An 8,409-nucleotide genomic window follows, 5' to 3' on the forward strand; every position below is an offset into this window, starting at 1 on the left:
GTTTCCTAGTTCTTCACTGATCCATTGTCCTAACACTGATAAACAACTTTAACATTTTGGTAGATTTCTTTCTAATCATTTTTCTATCGATAGAAAAAAAAGATGGAGATATATTTTACAAAGTAATTTTGTGAACTTCATTTTGGATTGAACATCTTTTCAATTCCTCTCTTTTCCTGTTACACTTAACATTTTTTGTTTTGTTTTGTTTATGAAACAGGGTCTCACTCTATCACCCAGGCTGGAGTGCAGTGGGCAAGAACACGACTCACTGTGGCCACGACCTCCCGTGCTCAAGCAATCCTCCCACCCCAGCCTCCCAGGTAGCTGTGACTACAGGTGTGCACCACTACACCCAGCTAATTTTTTAATTTTTTGTAGAGACGGGGCCTTGCCATGTTGCCCAGGCTGGACCTAAGTTTAATTAAAAGGACGACAGCAAGACAAAAGCAAAATGATAGATGTAGTTAATATGCAGATTAAATAAGCCGCATGTGCACGAACCCTGCTGCAACCCATCAAGACAGAAAATGAGTTGTCAAGTTACATCTGTAGACTGAAGCGGTAAGCAAATTCCAGACACGGGGGCCATGATATGTACTTCTCTTCCTTGACCCTGGTGCACAGTATTTTCCCAAAAAATTTTTTCCAGGGGGACAGGAGGAACATAAACAGAAAAAAATTAAAACTTTGTCCAGAATAATAGAAAAGTAGGCAGTGGAATAATTCAGGATATACCCAATATAAGGAAACAGCCTGTCTGACTTATCATCTGACTTTCTGAGTCAGTTTGCTCACAGAAAAACTGACGAATGATGAAGAACTAGGAAACAGTGCACCAACAATCATGTGTTCCTGACATTTTATTCCATAAGGAATTTGGACCCATAAACTACAATGTGAGACGTGCTTTTTAAGTACACGATGGTGGTGCTCTTTGTTGGAACTTGCTGTGTGAATGGCTCAACAATCGGAGCCTAATGCTGCTGTTGTAAACATGGGACTGTTTTTTTTTTTCCTTTGTCCATAGTCGTAGTATTCAATATATTTAGGTTTGCCAAATCATCTCCACTTTTGTTAATATTCAAACTGAGCTGGGCATGGTGGCATCTATCCCAACCATAGGGATATATAAGACCCAGGTCATGCCTAATTTAAGGCAGGAGGATTGCTTGAGCCCAGGAGTTTGAGGCCAGCCTGCTAGTGAGACCTTGTCTCTTAAAAAAAAAATTCAAATTGAAACCTTGCTATCCCCCATGCAGTTCTATGCAGTCCATCCACCACCCCTGCCTCCAACTCCCCAAACACTACCACTGTCCTTGGGAATTCATGGCGCATGACCAGTAAGACCAAAACAAAAACAATCCCCATTTCCTCGCACTCTACCATTCACCTTTTGGTCTAATGAAAACCCACATCTCACCTAAGGACATAGCTTCTCTTGTAGCCTTCTGAAGTGATGGTGTCTCTCTGAACCCTCTCATCACTGGGCCTTCAGGGGAGGCAAGTACTCTCCTTCCTCCTCCATATTATCTGCAAACAACTGTCTCTTCTTCCTTCCCAAGATGCCAGCGTCCAGCTCAGGCTAGCTGACATCAAACCTCCCATTCCTCCTTGCTGCCACCATGTACAGACCTTTCTGGGTCACCCCCTACTAGAAAATAGAAAATGTTAGAATTTGGTTATTGTCACTCTCTTCAACACAACACATGATTCTTAATGATTTCAGTATCCCTGTAGAAAAACCTTCCAACACACTGGCCTCTCAGTTCCCTGATTTGCAGTCCTCCAGTGATTTTCCCCCTTTCTACATAAGCCGCCAACAGACATGCTTCAGACCTTGTTGTTACCAGTAGTCTTCATTTCAAGCATTCTATTCTCGACCACCTCCCAACTTTCCATCTCACCCCCTCTAGTACCCAGACTGTATCAGCTCACCACCATACTTCTATCCCCTTGATCTTAGCTCTTGTCCTACTGAGGACCCCACTGAGACTCAGTGGGGCGAAATTCTAATCATCAGTTGCATATCCCTTCAAGTCCTTCCTGTTTCCCTCCATCAGCTTCACCTGACAAAGCTAAGCCAGTCCTCCTGAAATCCACTGGCGTCCTGTGCTGCACCCGCTCCTGCACCTGGGTGGCTGACATCGTCATGCTGCCTGGTTTCACCTTAGTAGTGCCTAGCAGTGCCAGGCGGTTCTGCCCATGTCACTCTGCTTTCCCTTCTCCTAGAAGATGATTTAATACCTTCTCTCATCCCATCTGTCGCACATCCTCTCCACTCAATCATCAATAAGATAAACAGAAGCTGCTGCTGCTAAATGACATGCTGACCTAAAGTATTAATATATCTTTAGCAAGAAAAAATTGTTTGATCATTTAACATATGATCAAATGAAGCTAAATTTTATGATGAAGATAGGAGGCAGGTGAAATTTCAAAACATGCTAACTAGCAGATCCAAATGACAAATTTTTTATGGCACAATAAAATTAATATTAACCCGTAGTTCTCATAGAGTTGAAGGGGTTAAAAATGCACCAGTGGACCTAATGCAATATTAACTGTCTCTATTCCAGTTCTTGTTCCCTTTCATGGGAATCTGTGCTGTGAGTGAACTCTGGCTTTGGAGGTTAATGGAGATTCAAGGTGCCAACCTACATTGGGTGAGATGCCAAGACCCTGGACATGAGCAAAGATCCCAATTTTCAAGAAAGAGAGGAAGGAACTGAACCTCTTGCTAACTTGATGTTGCCCTGAAAATACTTTTGGTTTGAGACTGTGAGCCAGTGTGGTTGGACGGCCGTCCTGAGCAGAACTCCTGGCCATGCGGTGCCCATCCCACCTTATGGTTGCTATCATTCACCTGACCCCTGCCGGACCGTTCCCGTTCTTTGAGGGCATTTACGCAACTCCCCCTAACCCCGGAGACCACTCATTCTTCTGAGCTGCCACTTCCTCGGTTCTTGCCTATACTATCTTGTACTGATAATATCTTCCATTAGTGTATCACCTGTCTCACTAACTAGATTGTACTCCCAAGAAGAAGGACTCTCTAAGTCTTCCATCTCTATTAATGGGTAAGAATTTGATGATGAAAACAGCTTTACAGTCCTGGCAAGACCCCATCTCTACAAAAAATTAAAGAATTTAGCTGGGTGTGGTGATGCATGCCTGTGGTCCCAGCTACCCAGGAGGCTGAGGCGGGAGAGTTGCGTGAGCCTGGAAGCTTGAGGCTGCAGTGAGCCCTGATGGCACCACTGCACTCCATCCTGGGTGACAGAGTGAGACCATGTCTCAAAAAATAATAATAATAAAAGCAAACAGCTCTAGAGTGTGAAGCAGCTGTGGCCAGGCAGTGGGTGGGCAACATGAACATGGTCTGCCCTGTATGTTGAGCTTGCGAAACCCCACTGAAACCCGACAGCTTTTCACATGAGCTGATGAATATGACCTGCAGACAACAGATAACTCAGTTGTCCCTTTCTTTGTCCTCTAACCATCTCTCCCTGTCTCTGTCTCTTGCTCTCTGTGTCTCCCAATTTGAACTGGGCCTTTGAACACAGGGTTGGGCATTTGCCTCTCTTCTCCTGCCTCTCATATTTGTTCTAAACGTTGTCCTCTTGTGTATTCCTTTTCTTTCGGCTGCCATCCTGGAGTTAAGCAAACTTCCTTCTACATATTTTTCTGTAGAAGGAACATACTGATTAAAGGGGTCAGGGAGGCAGCTGGCAAAGATATCAAGAGAAGTGACATCAACAGCATCATACCCCGCAAAACATAACATCTCAGGAGCATCCTTCCTACCCCTCCCCTTTCCAATAGTGAGTTTGGTTAATAATGATTATTGTTTTTGTTTTGTTTTGTGTGAGATGGAGTCTCGCTCTGTTGCCCAGCCTGGAGTGCAGTGACGTAATCTTGGCTCACTGCAACCCCCATCTCCCGGGTTCAAGCGATTCTCCTGCCTCACCCTCCCACGTAGCTGGGATTACAGGCACGTGCCACCATGCCTGGCTAATTTTTGTATTTTTAGTAGAGATGGGGTTTTGACATGTTGCCCGGGCTGGTCTCAAACTCCTGACCTCAAGTGATCTGCCCACCTCAGCCTCCCAAACTGCTGGGATTACAGGCTTGAGCCACCTCACCCAGTCAATAAAAATTATTTTTTAAATCTCCGTTTAAGAAGTCACAGTGATAAGATTAGGGGAGCTATCTCTTCAAATTTTTATATATTTTCCAAATTCTTTATAATGAACTCATATTCCTTTTATAATCAGAGAAGAACAATTTTTAAAGCAATGCGGTACGCAAAACATCTTCAGACTTCTATGGAAAATGTAATTACCATGAACTTGAAACCTGGACTGCTGAAATCATCATCTCGGTATGCTGATACTGTTAAAAAAGATGAAAGGGCGATTAAATTATAGTCTTGATGGGCAGAGTGGTGAGGAATGGAAAGATAACTCCTATTTTTCCCTCTACATAAAAACCACATAGCAAGTCCAGAAGACAGACCCTTCAGCTGATATGAGTGATTCTGCTGGAGTGAAACCCTGGGGATGCATTTGCCAAAAAGATTTAGGCTCCAGGAACCATGAGAAAAACTAAAGAATGTGGAAAGAGGGATATATTTGAAACAAAACTGAGGAGAAATAATTTTTGTTATACTTTACAACAGTTATATCTTTGTAAAATATGAGTTTTAGAGCTCATAAGTATGAAAGAAACAGCATTTGGCATGAGCGAGGAAATATTTGTGATTAAAATAGATATAATTTACTAAATGTCACCATCATATGAATTTTTTTTTTTTTAGACAGAATCTCATTCTGTCACCCAGGCTGGAGTGCAGTGGTGCAATCTCAGCTCACTGCAACCTCCACCTCCCGGATTCAACAGATTCTCTTGCCTCAGCCTCCCAGGTAGCTGGGATTACAGGCATGTGCCACCACGCCTGGCTAATTTTTGTATTTTTAGTAGAGATGGGGTTTCACCATGTAGGCTGGTCTCGAACTCCTGACCTCAGGTGATCCGCCCGCCTCAGCCTCCCAAAGTGCTGGGATTACAGGCGCGAGCCACCGTGCCTGACCTAATGTCACCATCATTTGAGACAGGCGAATTGCAGTACAGCAGAATTGCAAAGCAACTTGCCTTTTCCTCAGGACCGCTCCTGCGAATGCCTGGGCTTATAGACCTCTTGCCTCCCATCCCTGGAGGAATTCTGAGTAGGTCTCATCATTTTCATAATTTTTCTTGTCGCTTTTACATCATAAAATGTTATCTTGCCACTTTTAGTCATTACAAATTATCATTTTTAGTAATTAAATGCCTGGCCCAGTATAATAGCAAAAATAGTGAACCCAAGGGTCTCCCCTCTCCAGTTCAGATCTGCAGTCGGGGAAGGGGCTAGGGTTTCTCTTCGCCAGCCCGCCATCATCTGCCCCCTGCCACACCTGGCGTCTGACCCTCCTTTCCTCCTCCATCAAAATGTGGCTACAGCCGAGCCTGTTTCCAATAACCTCTTTCCAGGCTGTTATCTGGATTGCTTTCCAAAACATTCCTAAGAAAGAACAAGTTGCATGCTGCGTATCCTCAGGGATTTTTCTTTGCTGGGGAGAGGAGCAGGAGGTTCAGGTGGCACGGGCATTGTCTTATTGGTGTCTGGGACTGAACCTCCTGTGTCTTCTGAGATGGACATTTGCAGAGTTCTTCACTGAGAACCCCCAGGAAAGCTCAGCGGTGTTTGGACCACCCAAGCTGGAGAGCCCAGCACTCCCTCGCTCTCCTCCTGCCTTGCTCACTGTTGTGTTCCAAGTTCCTCAAAGAGACGTGTTTCAGTTGTGCAGGTTCACACACACCCAGTATGGCTCACACCCGGTGGGCAGAGCTCGGCCTGGGCATGAGCCTGGAACTGCTTAAAGCCAGTCTCCTGGGCTTGTTGTAGAGGGATGGAGTTACAGAAATTATGAGGGCAGAGGCACTAGGGGGTTTAGGGGGAGAGGTGGGGTAGAGAGGTGGGGTGGAGGTTAGAATGAGGGCGGCCCTTCTCAAAATGGAGCTTGATGGGGGAGGCGAAGGCTTCAGGAGCCCCATCTTCCTGGGTCATCATTTCACTAACCAGCACACTGCAGTGAGCCCTTTCAGTGACCAACCTCTGATAGAGAACCCACACTTCCTGTATCCACAAACCCACCAAGAAAAGCTGTCAAATGCCTTGCTGACTATTCGCGTAGTTCCTTATGTTTGGAGCACAGCTTCCCATTCTGGGGCTACAGATCCCTGCGAGAACACAAACTGCAACTCCCGTGTTGCTTTCACAATCGGTGATGACTAGAAGGACACCTGCTGTCCTCTGTGGGTCCTCCAAACATTGCTTGACCTTAAAAAAGGATGTTGGTATTTGAAATCACTGATTGGGACACAATGGAACCGAAACCAAGTCTGACAGGGTGTTTCATTAGAATCAGCTGGAGAGATCTTTTAAAATCCACATTCCTAGGCCTTGCTGCCAATAAGTGTCAATCTTGATTTTTAAAAAGGTGATTTTAAAAAGATGATTGCGGTGTGCATAGGTCGGGAACCATTGAAAAGCACCACCCATGTGTCAACCCGGCAACTCAGGCGAAAGCCAGCAAAGAGCATGGATGGCTTCATCAGAAGTTGCCAGCGAGGAGCATGGACGGCTTCATCAGAAGTTGACGTGACGCTTGTAAGCCAAAAATAAAATCCTAAGGCCTCCCAACCGTCTGCATGGACCCCTCTTCTCTGCCAAGGGCATTCCAGAGTTAACCTTAACATCTAGTTCAGGCCATGATGGAAGAGGGAGTCAGGCCTCTTTATATCCCTCCAGCATTAACATCAATGCAGACATAAAGTCTGATGAGAAACATTGACAGTCTATTCTCTCTGAAGCCTGATACTTGGCAGCTTCACCTGCATAATAAAACCTTGGACTTAAAAAGTAAAGTCTTAAAAAGTAGAAAGTAAACCCCTTTCTACTGATAATAACTCTTTCAACCAATTGCCAATCAGAGAAATTTTATATCTACCTATGACCTGGAAGCACCCCCTCCCTTCCAGCTGTCCCGCCCTTCCAGATGGAACCAATGTAAATCTTACACGTATGGATTGATGTGTTATGCATCCCTAACATGTTTAAAAGCAAGCTGTACCCTGATCCCCCTGGGCACATGTCCTTAGGACTGCCTGAGAGTATGTCACGGGTGCTCCTTAGCATTGGCAAAATAAACTTTCTTAATTGACTGAGACTGTCTGAGATATTTTGGGTTCATACCCTCATGAAACAAGGAGAGAATACCCCCACACATACAATGAAGCCCTAAATGGTGTGATTTCTTTGGTAATGGCTTTGCTAAGGGCAGCCACTCTTGTAAACAGGGCGGGGTGGAGGAGGGGGTGTTGCAGGTATGGTGGGATATACGGATGAAGTCGACCTTAGAGTGGGGGAGAGAACAAGGACAGAGATTAAATGTGCCTTCTTTAACACAGCCTTTCTGAGTCCTGACACTGTCCCAGGCACTGTGCAGTACGAAGATAAGCACGGAGAATTAAATGGCCAACTCTGTGGGGGCCCACTAGGAAGGTTCACAAAAGAGGCGACCCCCTCAGCTGTATCTTAAATAGAATTTGCCCATCACAGTCGGTTGGATGAGGCTAGGAAGAATGTCCAGGTTGGGGAACATCACTTTGGAAAAGAATGGAGATGAGAAGGAGCACGGCTCAAAGTTCCAGGAACTGTCAATATTTGCCAGCCTTGGGGTGGGAGTAGCAGCGTGGGAGGGGGCAGAAGACAGAGCAGGGCCAGCCTCTGAAGAGCCTCCAGTGTTAAGTACCATTTGGGAATTTGTTCTGGGGAAACAGAAGGCCACTGAAGAGTTTAATGAAAGAAGTGGCATTAGCTGGCAAGCTTGTGGAGAAATGGTTAGCAGGGCTACTGGGTTAGCAGGGAGAGTTGCTGGGGGTATTCGGATAGTCCCGGTTGGGAGCTCTGAGGCCTTTAAACAGATCACTGGGATGAAAGTGGCTACAGTCAGGTGATGGGCTGATTAACTGACCATTTAATCAGGGGGAAGATGACTTCCAACTTCCAGTTTTGGTGGTTAGGGTTGGAGCCAGGGCTCTGAAACTAGTGACACAGGAGCAAGGGTGGTGGGAGGGATATGGGTGAGTCCAGTGGGGACAGAACTCTGCAACCCCAACAATTCATGGGAGGTGGAATCTGAGAAGGAGCTGCCAGAAGAATGGGATAGAAGCCCAGGAGAAGAAATATTTCCAGGAGGGGGCCGGGCGCGGTGGCTCACGCCTGTAATCCCAGCACTTTGGGAGGCTGAGGCGGGCGGATCATGAGGTCAGGAGATCGAGACCATCCTGGCTAACACGATGAAA

This window comes from Pan paniscus, chromosome 12 (genome assembly GCF_029289425.2).
Source record: "Pan paniscus chromosome 12, NHGRI_mPanPan1-v2.0_pri, whole genome shotgun sequence".
NCBI classification, from domain to species: Eukaryota; Metazoa; Chordata; class Mammalia; order Primates; family Hominidae; genus Pan; species Pan paniscus.